General features: G+C 43.5%; 1 protein-coding gene across 13 annotated transcripts in view; it reads right to left on the bottom strand.

Moving 5' to 3' along the window:
* PARD3 (par-3 family cell polarity regulator) overlaps positions 1–15688 on the bottom strand; it is a 455490-nt gene that overhangs the window by 420965 nt on the left and 18837 nt on the right. The window lies entirely within an intron of this gene.

Here is a 15688-nt window from a genome sequence, read left to right as displayed (position 1 = left end):
GTAACTGCTATTGCTCTCAGCAGAGCCAGCATCCTGGGACCAAGGGTAAACAAAAACAATGAGGCATGGAGGCCTCCTCCACATTTGCCATGGAGTATCACAGAACATCCAAGTAAGGGAGGATGGGAGTCTCAGTGGACAAATTCACTGTAGGTCTGCAAAGGGCGACAAGATCCTTCCCAACTTCCTCCCCCATCCTATTAAAAAAAACAAGTCTAAGTTACGTAGAGTTTCCCAAGCCTCCTGCTAAGCAAGGAGTACAACCATGCAGACCAGGGAAAAGATACCGCAGCAGAAGTCATGAATGTATATTACCTGTCTCTGGGGGAGGAGAAAGCCCATATGCTGCAGCCACCATAAACCAGATGACCACAGATAATCAGGCCACAAATGGTCTTCAGTATACTCAGAAATATACTGCCCAAATACTACATGGCTGCTGAGCAGCCATTTTTACACACTGCATCCCTGCAGTGAGAACAAGAGTCATTCCCAACAAAATGCACTGTTGAGGCTTGTAGCATGAATCCACATCCACGACCAGCTCCTCACATATCATTGCTGGAAGGCACGCAGTGCAGAGGAGGAGGGCAGTGCTCCTGCAGGTTAGGGAAGTTCACCCAGCAACCACGTACACCCAGTTATTTCAGTCACCCTGAAGATGATGCATTCCCCAACCACGCAAGCTCCAACGTTCCCTCTCCTGCCAGCACCACGTGCCCAAGCTGGTCACACATGCAGCAGCCTTTTGGCATTCACCACACATGTCCCAAAGGAACTCCAACATCTGTGTCACTTCACACAGAGTCCTTCAAATACTGCCTGGCTTTCATGAACCCTCTATCATCTGGCAAATGGGCCTTACACACACACACAAAAAAAACCCCACACACCCTAGGTTTTGCAAGAGATCTTGCAGGAGAACACTAAGCTCCTCAGCTAACTTGCTGATATTGCAACATCTTAAATATCAAAATAAATTAAAATATAACAAAATCGGAAATAGTAGCCACTTCTAGAAAATGATGCATTTGTCCCTAGAAAAACAGAGGGGTTTGTAGGACACATCACTGGAGATAATATTTTAACAGTGTCAAAAAGCAGCAAAATTGATGGGCAAGTGAAAGGATCCATCAAATTAAGATTTCAGAGGAAATTAAGCAAGTACTCCACAATGATGGGAAGTGAATCCATGGACAAAGCAAATAAAATACTTTGTCTGCTTTGCTCCAACTCTTAAAGTATTATTAATGTGGCTTTTCCTGCGTACACAAGTTTTAAAGCTAATTACATTCCAAAAATGCTTACCAAAAAAAAAAATCTGATTTATTGGAGTCTTTAAAATAACAAGGTTAGCTGGAGAAACATAGCTATGGGTGCATTAAAACGTAGTTACTGCTGCACAGTGTAGAAAGCTGTGCCATACCCAAGAATTTAGCTGCCACATCACGCAATACGGAAACCACGACAAAAATTACAAAAAACAAAACGAATGTAAGCTGGCTTCCTCAGCTAGCCAAGTTCACTGGATAAGAGAAAGAAAATCATATTTTATAGCAAACTGGGTTTTGCCTTCAGCAGGATTTCAGAGATTTCATTGCAGTCTGGTCATTCAAAAGGAACAGCAAACCCACGGGGCCAGGGCGCTGCTCCCCTCGGCACAAAGCATGAGCATGAGCACCCAGCCTGCTCTTTGCCTTCTGGCATTATGGACGGCTGCTCTTAAAAACTCCTGCAGACCTTTTTTTTCCCTCCCATCCTTTTACTTTTTTTTTTTTTTTAAATAACTAGCCTGGATAACTTGTTTTGTTTCTCATATGCAGGACTTACAAACTAGAAGTAAACAAGACTTATTACAAAAGTAAATAAAACCCCAGTAAATATCCACACCCAGAATCACAGGGCTGTGAACGTAAACACCTCACCGCAAATGCAGCTTGAAGTAAAGCAGCAAGGACAGGTAAAGGGAATGTACAGATGGGCGACAGTAAAGTGCTACTTCTGTTCTTCCAACTTCCTTCTGTTCCCCACAGGTGCTTTTTTTAGGATAAAATTATTCGTTTTATTAAAAGTGTGGCCCATCCCTGTACCATACAGTTACATTTATGGGTCTTGTACTGCATCCTGACTCAGTTTAAGCTTTGCCTTTTTTTTTTTTTTTTTTTTTTTAATATGCTCATGATTAATCAGTTCTTCTTGCAGGAATCAATCACGTGCATTCCACTTAAGTGGGCCCAGGCTTCCCTTCCCGGTGTCCTCCAGTGCACATTTGTACTTGCAAGAGTATCATTTATCTCCAGCGCAGAGCTCTCAGGAAGGAAACCCAGACAGACGGTGTTCAGAACTGGTGCCAGAAACCCTCAACGATGCACTGCAAAAAGGACTCTGCAACAGCCATCTATATTCTGCAGTCTCTTCCATTTTCTAGAAATTCCTGCCTCCATTAAAAACACACTATTTACTTGCTAGCAAACTTTTAAATACAAGGAATTTGCTTTTTCATTACTACATTTTTTAAATTTCTTTCAGCTGAAAGCAGTTTATATTTTTAAAATCTGAAATAAAAAGTTATGGCCAAATAAATCTCCCCCACCTTGTCTGGAAAGAACATGCCTCCACTACTGAGTTGGGGGGAAAGTAAGGGAGTGGGAGCAAGAGTGGAGGACAGTTCATGGAATACATGGGTTTGGGTGTCATTTTTTGTTGTGTTTCTGTAACCTGTTTTTTGTTATTATTATTTTAACTTCAGAGCTATCCTCAAGCATCAGAAGATTTAGGAGAAAAACAATTTCACTGCAAGAACAGTACTTGAGTAGTAGACTTGGGAATACCTGCTTTTCATTTCAAAGTATATTTAACATAATGCTGTATAAATATAGTAAGAATTGCCTCTCAAGAACTCTAGAGAACTCTGTTCTAATGAAATGGGCAGGATGCTTAGTGCCTTCTGTTGTTACAGCATCTGATGGGAATACAGCTACTGGAAAATCTGGAGCAGTACTCTCACTTTTATAACCTGACGTGAGAAGAATTTTGCAGTATAAGGAAAACATCACCAAAAAAAAGTATTTTTGCATTAAAACCTGTGCCTTCCACAAGCTATCAAAAGCTTCCGATATTAGACATTCTTGTAAATACTCTCTTCTCTGTTAAATAAATGAATATGTTTATTAAATAGATATGGTACCAGCGAAAAAGCACAAGCGATGCTCACAACACATTACAAACTTTAAATAGGCACCTATACCACTCGCCACAAATATTAATACTCTTACGTGCTGCACAAGAGTTACGACAGCACGGCCATGTGAGGAGCTGCTCCCAGTGCCACAAACACCAAACACACCTGCAAACACAGGCAGGGTGACAACACTTCGAAGCCTTCCGACAACCAGTATGCCCAGCTGGGGATGTTGGAGCGGGACAGAAGGGATAGGGCTAAAGAAAAGGTGCCACTGGGGCCACGACTGACCAACACCCCCGGCCCAGGGAAGCCAGAGGAGTCACTGCCGAAGGGATGACCTGCTGCAGGTGCAGAAGACCCCACAGAAGACCAGGTATCACTTACCAAGCTTCCTCAGTTAATTTGAACCTCTACAACCATCTGCTTTGCAATACAGCTCATGGTAGGTCACTAAAGTTTCCTTCATAACCTGCTTCAGGACTAGGGCGAGCCTGGTGGTTACCAGAAACAAGCAGTACCACGGTAAGAAGCATGAGGCTGCAGGCACAGACCTCTCAGCCAAGGTGCTCATAACAAAGCAATGAAACACATGTGAAGGTAACCTTAATGCTGTCATCTGCCTCCTCAGGATTTAAATGGGCTTCTGAAATTAACTGCAAATCTTGACATGCAGTAAAACTTCTGGTAAAACAAACCTTACTACTCCCATTTTCATGTCTCTTCAGAAGCGCCTCCTGAAGTTTTTCAGTGGTTGAAGTAGCCTGAGGTTACTACAGAATTCACAATTTCACTGGAAAAAGAAGAAAGTCACACCAGTAGAGTATTTTTCCCTTTTGCAACAACAATTGATTTTACAGTAAAGTATTTTGATACCAAGATCTTGAACTTGAAATTTTCCGGCAACAGCAGAAAACCCTGCAGGTGACCAGACAAATAGCAAAACTGCCTCCAAAAAGAAGTAACAGTGAAACTTAACGTAATTGTTCACAATTAAATTCCCGTGTTAATAAATAGATTAATCAATAGTTAATGAATGCCTGAGCAATCCACTGAGAGGAAAGCAAAGCACGACAGCATGAGGACAGGACGGGGAGAGCCCACACCTTCCAGCCACTATGTGTGCATTTCAGTGGCAAAACACAATGAAACCCCATTTCTTCCCTCAGAGAGGGGCAGTCACACAACCAGGCATCAGCTGCAGAGATGGGTACCAACCCGCCAGGAAAAATAGTAGATTTTCACATCACAGCAGACCTGTTTGCAGATCCAGCAATGACACATTTTGGTGCTGTTTCTGGAGGGTGGCAGGCAGCAGCAGAAACAAACCCCAGTGGAAGAGTCTGGTTTCTGCAGTCGCACATCTCACTTTCTCATCCACCTCCAGGTATCTTAGTCAGGGATAGAGTCCAGTTCATCTAGGCAGAGCTTGCAAATCTCAGTTAAAGAAAAGAAAATACCAGTACATATGTGCTCTGCCACCTACTTACTCCTCTAGAGTCTGCGTAGTAGTGTGGTCACACTATTAAGAAAAATGGTGTCTCTCTCAAACAGAGCAGGACTTCCACATTCTGACACAGCATGAAGGCACAATTCAAGATCAGCAGATTCACCTAGCTCAGGTCTTTCTGTTCCTCCCCTACCTCACTATCCCTGTCTTGCTTAACACAGGCTCCAGCCCATCCCTCCCTACTACAGTAGCTCAACAGCAAAACCAAGGGTGCACACTAACTAAACTTCAGTAAAACCACCACCACCACTCAAAATCAAGGTTTGTGATTACTTTGCTATCTTCATTGTAAGGGCATCCCCTCCTCAAAGCAGACATGCCCATCTTCTACCTCACTTAGGTCATACCCATCCTATTTATTATCCTTTAAACCAGGCCTATTTTTAACCCTTCTGCTCTTTTCTTAAAAGCAGATAACTCCAGTCCTTCTCCTTCTGTTCTCAGCTGTATCATTCAGATAACATAATGCCTGTAACAGAGTAAAACATTTTGTCTCTGTCCTTCATGATTTTATTTTATTTTTAAAATTGATTTACAAAGCAAGAAGAAGGGATCATGGAAGCCAAGACAATGCAGCAATGCAAAAGCAATAAGATATTCAGCCCACGGAAATTGCTGTCTACTGAAAGGAGATACAAGCATCTCTTTGTTGTCACCAAAGAATTAAGTAGAGGACATGCCAATAACTTATAAAGGAGTAGATATGGCCATAAATGATGGGGATGGGGGGAAGACCTACTAGCTTCTGTGCTGCAGAGAGGCCGAAGACAACAATGGCCAAAGAGCAGGCATTTTTACTCCAGGCCTAATGTTTCTTAAAATAATTACAGATTAATAACTCACAGCTCGGACTTGGAAAAGCCTCTACATATTCCTCCTACTGATTTCACTGGCATCTGTAGTTGCACAGTATTTGAAATCAAGTCCCAATATCCTGCTGCCCCAGTTTTCCCTTTGCAAAGAAAGAAGAATATGAATATCAAGCATTCCTATTAAACTGGGGAAAGGAAATAAGTGTGCAAGTATTTAAAGACAAAAAGATGTTGCCTGCATGCAGTTGGTTTTATTAATGCCCTAACTACTAGAACGTGAACCAAGTGAAATAAAAAGCTGGCTGCAAGGAAGAATAGTCTTTCTTAGTGGGAGCTGGATTTCTGGATTGAGTGGGTTTTTTGAGTTATCCACAGTGATGGCATCCTCAGCATGGTAACCCCTTCACAAGCTCAAGGAGGACATTAAATTGACCACATGTCGACTTCAACTCCAAGTCACCCTGGTGTACACTCAGACAACTTGCACTTTCCTCCAGATCTCCCATGATTACACACAAACTTGTAATTTTCAAACATTTCCCTTGGGTTTTTTTCCGTACACAGCAAAAATGCTTCTTTGCTCCTGCTTCTTGCAGGCAGACTGCTCTCCTTTCCCTCCCCCAGCCCCTGTCCAATGAACTTTTAAGCAAAAAAGAAAAATTCTTTCACAACGTTTTTCTCACAAATTTTGTCCAAAGGCTACAGGAGTTTCTGGTCCACTTCAAAGCGTTGCTGGCAGGGCCATAACTGAACCTTCCTCCCTGTTGAGCACAGGAGTTACCGGAGGGATGATTATCCTTCTTGGCCTTATTATTCCCTGCCTCTGGCTACAACATCCTACCCTGCTCCATTTGGGAGCTGCCCTACTTGCTCATCAGGTTCTCCTCCATTCCTGCTGCCGCTGACATTTTCCAAAGCTTCTCCTAAAGCGACCACTTGCTCACCTCACCCCAATAAAACCTTCCTCTGTTTTGGCTCCAACCCATTCTCAGCAGAAGCCTCTGTCCTCTCCTCAAGCCATGTCCCTGCAGCCCCATGGGGAGAGCCGTGCCCGGCCTCCCTGTCCTCCCCTGCCACATCCTCCGTGCCGAGGAGGGAAGCGCCGCTACTTCCACGTGAGTCAGAACCTCCACCTGCAATAGGCTCCCAGTGCAGGTGAAAATCAACACATTTTGTGCTTTAAGATCAAAAAGCACACTTAGGATGACAGATGCATAGAGACTGGACCTGCCATTGATTTCACTTATAGTGATGGTATCCAAAATGCTAAAAGTTGGAGGATCCCACCACCCCAGCTACCTACCAGTCCTGAAAGTATACTGCATTTTACAAAGTAATGGCATTTTTATAAATGTTCTTAAGCCACAGTTCAAAATCCAGACTTGAGGACCCAGAGGGCAGAGAACCACTCTGAACTAAGAGGAAATGGTGAAAATAGGAAAGCCAAAGCATTCAATCACAGCAGACAACTGTACACCGACCTCCGTGATGAAGTATGCACTTCTTCCTGATAGTTTTTGAGAGTTTCCTCACGTCTTTTTAATCCCGCCCCCATAATCTCTTAACTTTCAGTAAAACAAGCAACAACTGAATGCAATGTAATTGAAAAAGATATACCTAATAAATTTTCCCTGGAAGGAAGAATTCTTTCTTCTGGCCAGCGCTGACAGTGGTATACATATAGAGGGATACTGGTATATATACAATACAAAGGCATCTGGACCGTCTGGATCGTTGGGCTGAGGCCAATTGTATGAGGTTCAACAAGGCCAAGTGCCGGGTCCTGCACTTGGGTCACAACAACCCCAGGCAGCGCTACAGGCTTGGGGAAGAGTGGCTGGAAAGTGCCTGGCAGAGAGGGGTCTGGGGGTGTTGACTGACAGCGGCTGAACATGAGCCAGCAGTGTGCCCAGGTGGCCAAAAAGGCCAACAGCATCCTGGCTTGTTTCAGGAATAGTGTGGCCAGCAGGACTAGGGAAGGGATTGTGCCACTGGACTCGGTGCTGGTGAGGCCCCACCTTGAACCCTGTGTTCAGTTTTGGGCCCCTCATCATAAGAAAGACATTGAGGTGCTGGAGAGAGTGCACAGGAGGGTGATAAAGGGTCTGGAGCTCAAGTCTGATGAGGAGCAGCTGAGGGAACTGGGGCTGTTCAGCCTGGAGAACAGGAGGCTGAGGGGAGACCTGATCGCTGTCTGCAGCTACCTGAAAGGAGGTTGTGGCATGGAGGGGGTTGGTCTCTTCTCCCAAGTAGCAAGTGATAGGACATGAGGAAATGGCCTCAAGTTGCACCAGGGGAGGTTTAGACTGGATATTAGGAAACATTTCTTCACAGAAAGGGTTGTCAGGCATTGGAACAGGCTGCCCAGGGAAGTGGTGGAGTCACCATCCCTGGGGGTGTTTAAAAGGCATTTAGACAAGGTTTTTAGGGACATGGTTTAGTGCTAGAATTAGGTTATGTTTGGACTCAATGATCTTAAGGGTCTCTTCCAACCAAAATGATTCTATGATTCTAATTAATATTTTTACAATGCTAGCTAGTAATATTCCATCCACATGGATATCAGCACCTGATGAGGAGAGACATCCTAAACAATTCATAATAAATGCTATGTTGAACATCCACTGTGCAGAACATAATATATTTTAGAGCAGTTCATTTAAAGGCTGGGAGCTGCTAATTTGAATACTTCATTTCAAACTACTATTAACTTCAAGACATTCAACACCCACTTGTATCGGCCTGGCAACATTGGCACAGCAAGAGTTCCAAGAACCTCAAATTTGTGCAAATGTCTGGAGTGAATAACCTGAGAAATTAAAAACTTCAAGGAAGTAAGTATTAAACTAGGAATTTTGGGATTTACCTGGTGTGAACTTTCACGCTAGCAAGGCCTGACCAGGCAGGTTTTGGAACCGGCAAGGCACTTGGTTTTCACCCTGAATACCCCACGTGCTACCCAGACTCCTTCACAGGTCACTGCAGACGGCAAAGCATCTTTCACCCTTCAGCAGCGCTGAGCCGTACCAATGGGTTCTCTGGCACTCGGTCACTGACTCCCTACATCCAGATTTACTGTTTCACAGTAACTGCCATTCACGGTACTTTGTATTTTTTCACACTACCCAGAGGAAAAAAGCTGTAAATTCAGATTTGTCATACTTACTTCAGCATTTTTATTTGATGGATCCACAGAAACAAGATCTCACGGCTATGAAACATCTTTTTTAAGGACACAAACAGCTCCAAGCTCAAAAGCCCATGCTGTCAGAATCACATAAACTGCTGCTCAGCCTTCACAGTAACAATATCATAAATGAATTTCAGTAATTCATGTATATATTCACTGACTATAGTAACAATATTATAAATTCATTTCAGTACATGCCACTATAAACATTGGTGTTCACCAGGACAGAGTAGGATTACAAAGCCAAATGGAAATTGAGGAAGAAAGGTAAAGACCACAGGGGCTACCTGCACTGAGGAACAGAATTGTTTTCAAATATCGGCTGAGTTCCCAAGTGCTCAGTGCACACGCTACACCTGCTAACCCATCAGACAAACACACACTTAAATCCTGTGGGGAAAAACACTGGATAAAACCCACACTGGAAAAAATAGTAATAATAATAATAATAAACCAGTGATACACAGAGGGGAATTATGAAGGATTACAGTGAACTGCAGTGCAGAACCAAAGAGAAAACCCCCTGATAGATATACCAGTACCCAGGTAGATTTTCTGGGGGTTTTCTTCATTTAAAAAAAAAAAAAGGGGGGGGGCGGGGCAGGGGTGTTTCTAAAAGGATTTTATGGTCACTAGGTTAACAAGCACCAGGTTGCTGTAGGGTTTTTCCTTGCTCATATAAATGAAGACAAAGTTTGCAAAGCAACCAATAGAAATCTATTTTCATCTTCCACACTCTGCCACTTCAATACAGTACAGCTCTGGTAGTTACATTTTTGTTTCAGTGCTAAACTGCAGGATTGGAAAGGGATAGGTTCACAGCCCTGAAACAACTCACAGTATTTTGCTGAGCAATGGCAAGCAATAAATATTAAAACAATAGAGATTACAAAAATCTCAGTTCAAGAATAACACTAGCAGTGGTACAAAACTCCCGAAGTCCTGAACTGGAAACATTACACTTCCAGACTGCAAAAGAATATTTCACCTCCCAGTACTTTTGAATTCAACATACGGTGACAACTTGACTGTGTGGGATCATATTTATGCCAAGTCATTACAGATAAAATCAAAGATTTCCTTCTTAAACTCTTATATAAAGAACTGTAAAAAGTTTTATTGCCAAATTTACCAATACTGCCAAGCTGTTAGCTTCAACTTTACTCCAAAACAGTGCAAATAACAGCCTGCAAATGTATAGACCTGCTTTTCTTTGTAACAGGTTGTCTGTAGATTAGTTACCTGACACTGACTACATCCATAAGGGCATTCCAGTAAGATCAAATTATTTTTTTTAATTACATTATATAAATTGCAAAACAATACAGTTTATTTCTCCCAACACACTATATAACAACTCCCTACTTGCAAGAAAAACTGTTTTCTTCTTATACCTTTTAATGAAGGCTACAAAATATCTACATTAGAGGAAACGATTGTCCTGATTTCTAACAGCTGCAACATGCCTATGTATCTGATTGATACTACTTTGCGCTACACAGAAGTAGTTATACAACCCTGGTACGTCTCTTGCACTTTCTTCCAGAGCTCTCAATATTTATTCATCACATCTCATATATAAGAGCAAGGCATATGTAAAATCCATTAACCTCTATCCCATCACCACTTAGCTATCTGGTTTCAAAGTTGTGGAAAAAGCGGGGATACAGATCTTGAAACACATTTCACTTATTTGGTTGAAATGAGTAATTTTAAATTATTTCCTCTACCATTTGTAACAAAGTCAGTGTTAAGTTTTATCCAACTAAGAGGGAGCAAAGAGAAAAAATTAGATAATAGATGTGAGCGGGTTATTATGCTCCTTTTTTAAACCTGAACTAATACTCATTGGGTTTGGAAAGTTTATCTGAGCTTATTTAGTAAAATATATGTACGATTTTTTGATTCATAAGTGGCTCACCTTAAAGAAAAAAAAAGTCAAATTATTGATTAAATAAGAGTAAGTGGGAGGAGCTGGCGGGTCCTCATCCCTCCTCCCAAGAACAGACACAAGGAAGCATTTCTCAAGGCAGTTCAGCTCCATGGAGTGGAGCACGCCCCGGAGTACAGAGAAGTCTGTCTTCAGCAATGAGCTGAGAAGCACAATCTCATGCAGATGTCACCCAGCCCTCACACCATCCTGCAAGGCACAAGCATTTTTATCCAAAGTAAAGAAAAAGTGCAATGTACCTATGGCCACACAATAAGCTAGCAGCAGAGATTTTGGGGGAGGTAGCTTGGGTTTTTTTCCATTCATGTGCTTACTTTTACTTTTTTGCCATTGACAGCATCCTCTCAAGGGAGGAGAAGGAGCAGGCACCGAACTCTTCTCTTTGGCAACCAATGACAGAACCTGAGGGAATGGCAGGAAGATGTGCCAGGGGAGGTTTAGGTTGGACATTAGGAAAAGGTTCTTCCCCCGGAGGGTGGTGGAGCACTGGAACAGGCTCCCCAGGGAGGTGTCACGGCCCCAAGCCTGACAGTCACAGAATCATAGAACCACTCCTGTTGGAAGAGAACCTTAAGGTCATCGAGTCTAACCATAACCTAACTCTAGCACTAAACTGTGTCCCTAAGAACCTCGTCTAAACGTCTTTTAAACACCCCCAGGGATGGTGACTCCACCACCTCCCTGGGCAGCCTGTTCCAATGCCTGACAACCCTTTCCGTGAAGAATTTTTTCCTAATATCCAACCTAAACCTCCCCTGGTGCAACTTGAGGCCATTTCCTCTTGTCTCATCACTTGCTACTTGGGAGAAGAGACCAACCCTCTCCATGCTACAACCTCCTTTCAGGTAGCTGCAGACAGCGATCAGGTCTCCCCTCAGCCTCCTTTTCTCCAGGCTGAACAGCCCCAGTTCCCTCAGCCGCTCCTCAGACTTGTGCTACAGACCCCTTACCAGCTTCGCCACCCTCCCCTGAATTCTCCGCAGCACCTCAATGTCCTTCTTATGATGAGAGGCCCAAAACTGAACACAAGATTCAAGGTGGGGCCTCACCAGCACCGAGTCCAGTGGCACAATCACTGCCCTAGTCCTGCTGGCCACACTATTCCTGATACAAGCCAGGATGCTGTTGGCCTTTTTGGCCACCTGGGCACACTGCTGGCTCGTGTTCAGCCGCTGTCAATCAACACCCCCAGATCCCCCTCTGCCAGGCACTTTCCAGCCACTCTTCCCCGAGCCTGTAGCGCTGCCTGGGGTTGTTGTGACCCAAGTGCAGGACCCAGCACTTGGCCTTGTTGAACCTCATACAGTTGGTCTCAGCTCAACGATCCAGCTGGTCCAGGTCCCTCTGTGTGGCCTTCCCACCCTCCAGCAGGTCAACATTCCCACCCAAGTTGGTGTCGTCTACAAACTTATTGAGGGTGCACTCAATCCTGTCATCCAGATCATTTATAAACATCTTAAACAGAACTGGCCCCAATACTGAGCCCTGGGGAACACCAGTTATGACCGGCCGCCAACTGGGTTTGGCTCCGTTCACCACAACCCTCTGGGCCCGTCCCTCCAGCCAGTTCTTTATCCATCGCAGAGTACACCCAACCAGGCCATGAGCTGCAGCTTCTCCAGGAGATGCTGTGGGATATGGTGTCAAAGGTCTTACTGAAGTCTAAGTACACAACGTCCACAGCCTTTCCCTCATCTACTAGGTGGGTCACCTTGTCATAGAAGGAGATCAGGTTGGTCAAACAGGACCTGCCTTTCATAAACCCATGCTGACTGGGCCTGATCACTTGGTTTTCTTGTATGTGCCATGTGATGTCACTCAGGATGATCTGCTCCATGACCTTCTCCGGCACCCAGGTTAGACTGACAGGTCTAACCTCAAAAAGAGACTAGACAATGCCCTCAGACACATGGTCTGAACTGTGAAATTGTCACATGCAGGGACAGGAGTTAGACTTGATGATCCTTGTGGGTCCCTTCCAACTCAGGGTATTCTATGATTCTATGACATAATAAGCAGCCACTCAACAAGATCACATGCTGGTGTACAAGGCGACCTGTGACAAGAGGACAAATGGATGGGATCCACTGGAGCAACCTGGACAGTCTGCACTGGAAGTGTGTGTGCCTGGGTGATTGCAGGCATGCTGCAGCCAGCTCCCAAACTCTAAAAACTGAGCTATTTCACATGGCTACTTCAGGACAAGGTGAATCACATCTTAAAATTATGTCTTTCTCTGCATGGCCTCTAAACAGAGCCTGTGGTGCCCAGAACAGCTGTAGCCACCAACCTTGTAGATTAACAGGCTGCAGGAACTCTGCTCTACACATCAGCCTCAGCTGGGGTGAGAGAGGTGAAGATAACCCATCTTGGCATGAGGATATCGATTTGTAACACCAATTAAAAAAAGAGCGGCAATTAGAGCTTTGTGCAGAGTCCCTGTGTGCAGCAACAGCATTTAATGTAAGAAACTGTGCTACAAAAGTATTTTAAACTACCCAAGATAAGCTGACAGTTACACAGGCCAACCTAGATAAATCTTCCCAATTGGGTTCTAATTCTCAGCATGAAATATGAAACAAAAGCAAGGATTTTGGTGATGGCAGTGTACATATCTAGTGATGTGCAACAGCTCTCACACATACTGACATGAGACCTAATAGTGGCAAACACTCTCTGTGGCTAAATCCTGACAAGTACAAGCCTATTCAATGAAAAATTGCACATCTTTATTCTCTTTGTTGGATGCACTGCAATCTTTTTGTTCCTTCTCACAGACACCTTGGTACACACTCCCACCTCAGTGTGGCTGTGTAAATTCGACATATTCTCTCAATAAACGCCTGCAGTTTCAACACAGCCAGGTTGTGCTCAGAACACACACACACTCCCTCACCCGAATGGGGCTGCTGCCTGACTCATTTATCATGCTGCCTGATTTGGCATTTCATTTATTGTTGGCTTCCCATTGCAAAGATACACCTTGAACCAGCAGTGCATTTACCCTCAGCAATAATACTGGGTTTGGTTTCTTTCACAATGATTCACATTTTGTGTTACGTAAGTTCAGAGTGCTCACTAGGTGTCTGGCATCATTTCATTAAATTAAAAAAAAGATGCTATACATCACAAGATAGTAAAGTTTGGGGTTTTTTCATTATTAAGATTATTAAAAAGTATTGACTTTTGAGAGGATTAATATTAATTTTGTGAAATAGCAATAGCAGGAGTCTGGATGTTCTCTAACAAGACTCAGTCCAGGAAACATACGATGTCCCATGTTAAAATGAACATTTTGCTTAGTCTTCATAACCATATTTACTGCTGCAAATTGACAATTTTTAACCTAAATCGTATATGGGGGAGGGGGAAATATCATATATATCCAGTAAAGAGCATGAGATATGCCAGTACTTGATTACAATCAAATATCTCAAAGCTATTACAATTACTACAGCACTTCTGTGCAGCAGATGAGTGGGGGCAATGTGTGTACCTGAGGTGGATTCCAGGCAATGAGATACAGTATGTGTTTCTAGATACTGTCAGCACTGAAAGACAGATGTCAATATACAAGGCTACGTGAATGCAAATCTTAAAACCTCGCTGCTCATGATCCTAAATCTAAAATACAAAATTGATAAAGTGCTAAAGTAACCATTGTTTTGACTCCTGAGTGTGTGGAGTTATGAGACCTGTGATTTCTTAGATCTCTCATCCCAAGCTCAGGGCCAGCTGGCTCCATTCCCTGTCCCACTTGCTCAAGAGGCGCATATTGCTAAACCAGCAAGTGTTGCATATTTGTGAGAGCCTAGAGACACCAATGCTTGTGAATGCTAAAAAAGCTTCATTTCTTGCATGAAAGCTGATTGCCAAACACCACAAAATCATGCTCAGATCTTCTGGTTTTTCTTTTGCCCTTGCAACAGCTACCTGAATTGCTGACTCCATTCACCAGTGAACAAGCTTTGCTCAAAGTTTTAACATTTGTATGCACAAAGCTGCAAAGGCAGACACACTGCAGAAAGCACGTGCATTGCTCATGAGCACAAACAGAGATTCAGCAGAACTGCAGAAAACAAAATTTAGAAGAAAAATTACTGGTTTACATCATTGTGGATTTCTTCTTCGAAAGCAGGTAGCCATCATGTGGATCCTTACACTCATGAGATTCATCAGCAATTGAAGAGAAGCCCTCTCACTGGGATCACATCGCCCAGACCAGCGGGAAGGCTGAAATCTCAGCCCTCATCCTGGAGGGGACACAGGCCATCTACAGCAGCTGATGCCAGTAGCACCAACTCACCCCAAAACCAAGCTGCATACCCAACCCAACCTGTTACAGTGGAACAGACAGACTTCTGAATAACTGAGCATTTCCACGCAGAACTGAGCGTTTCCATGCACCAGGACTCCTCCACCCTGAAGAGAAATGGCACTCGTATAGAGCCTCTCCATCACGGGAAAGCATTAGCAGCCATTTCAGTGGACCAGTCCAAACATTCTAGAAACTTCAAGGGTTTTTGAGAACAAAACCCAAATTGTCCCTGGATAAGACAGCAACAAAATTCTACTTCAGCAGGGCCTTTGTATGTGTGTGCAAGAGTGACAAATTTTTTAAAAAGTAAAAATAAAAGCCCATAAAAGTTCAACCCTTGAACAAAAATTAAGCAGAGTCACTTAAGTTAACTCAAAACATCAATAACCTGACCAGCAGGACCATTTACTTTACTCCTTAATCAAGGACTCTGTTCCTGTAACTGAAATCCAATGAAATTCCATCCTGTGATTATCCAGAGCCCAAATAAACTGCATCTGAAGAGAAGCCACTGCAGGATCAAATGTAGTCTCTTACTGCATTTCCCTTTTTCTCTTCAGTTTTCCATATTGATGACACTTCGTTTAAACTACTTATCCTGAAGAGGAAGGATGAACATCACCATAGAACCTGCAGGTATCCACAGGCACAGAAGAATTTGATTCACGGGGACCTTCAGTGCCACCAGAAAAGTTCACACAGGATCTGCTCCTGAAGAGCAACCCA

This window comes from Caloenas nicobarica, chromosome 2, assembly GCF_036013445.1.
Source record: "Caloenas nicobarica isolate bCalNic1 chromosome 2, bCalNic1.hap1, whole genome shotgun sequence".
In the NCBI taxonomy this organism is placed as follows: Eukaryota; Metazoa; Chordata; class Aves; order Columbiformes; family Columbidae; genus Caloenas; species Caloenas nicobarica.
This window is presented reverse-complemented; position numbering and strand designations above follow the sequence as displayed.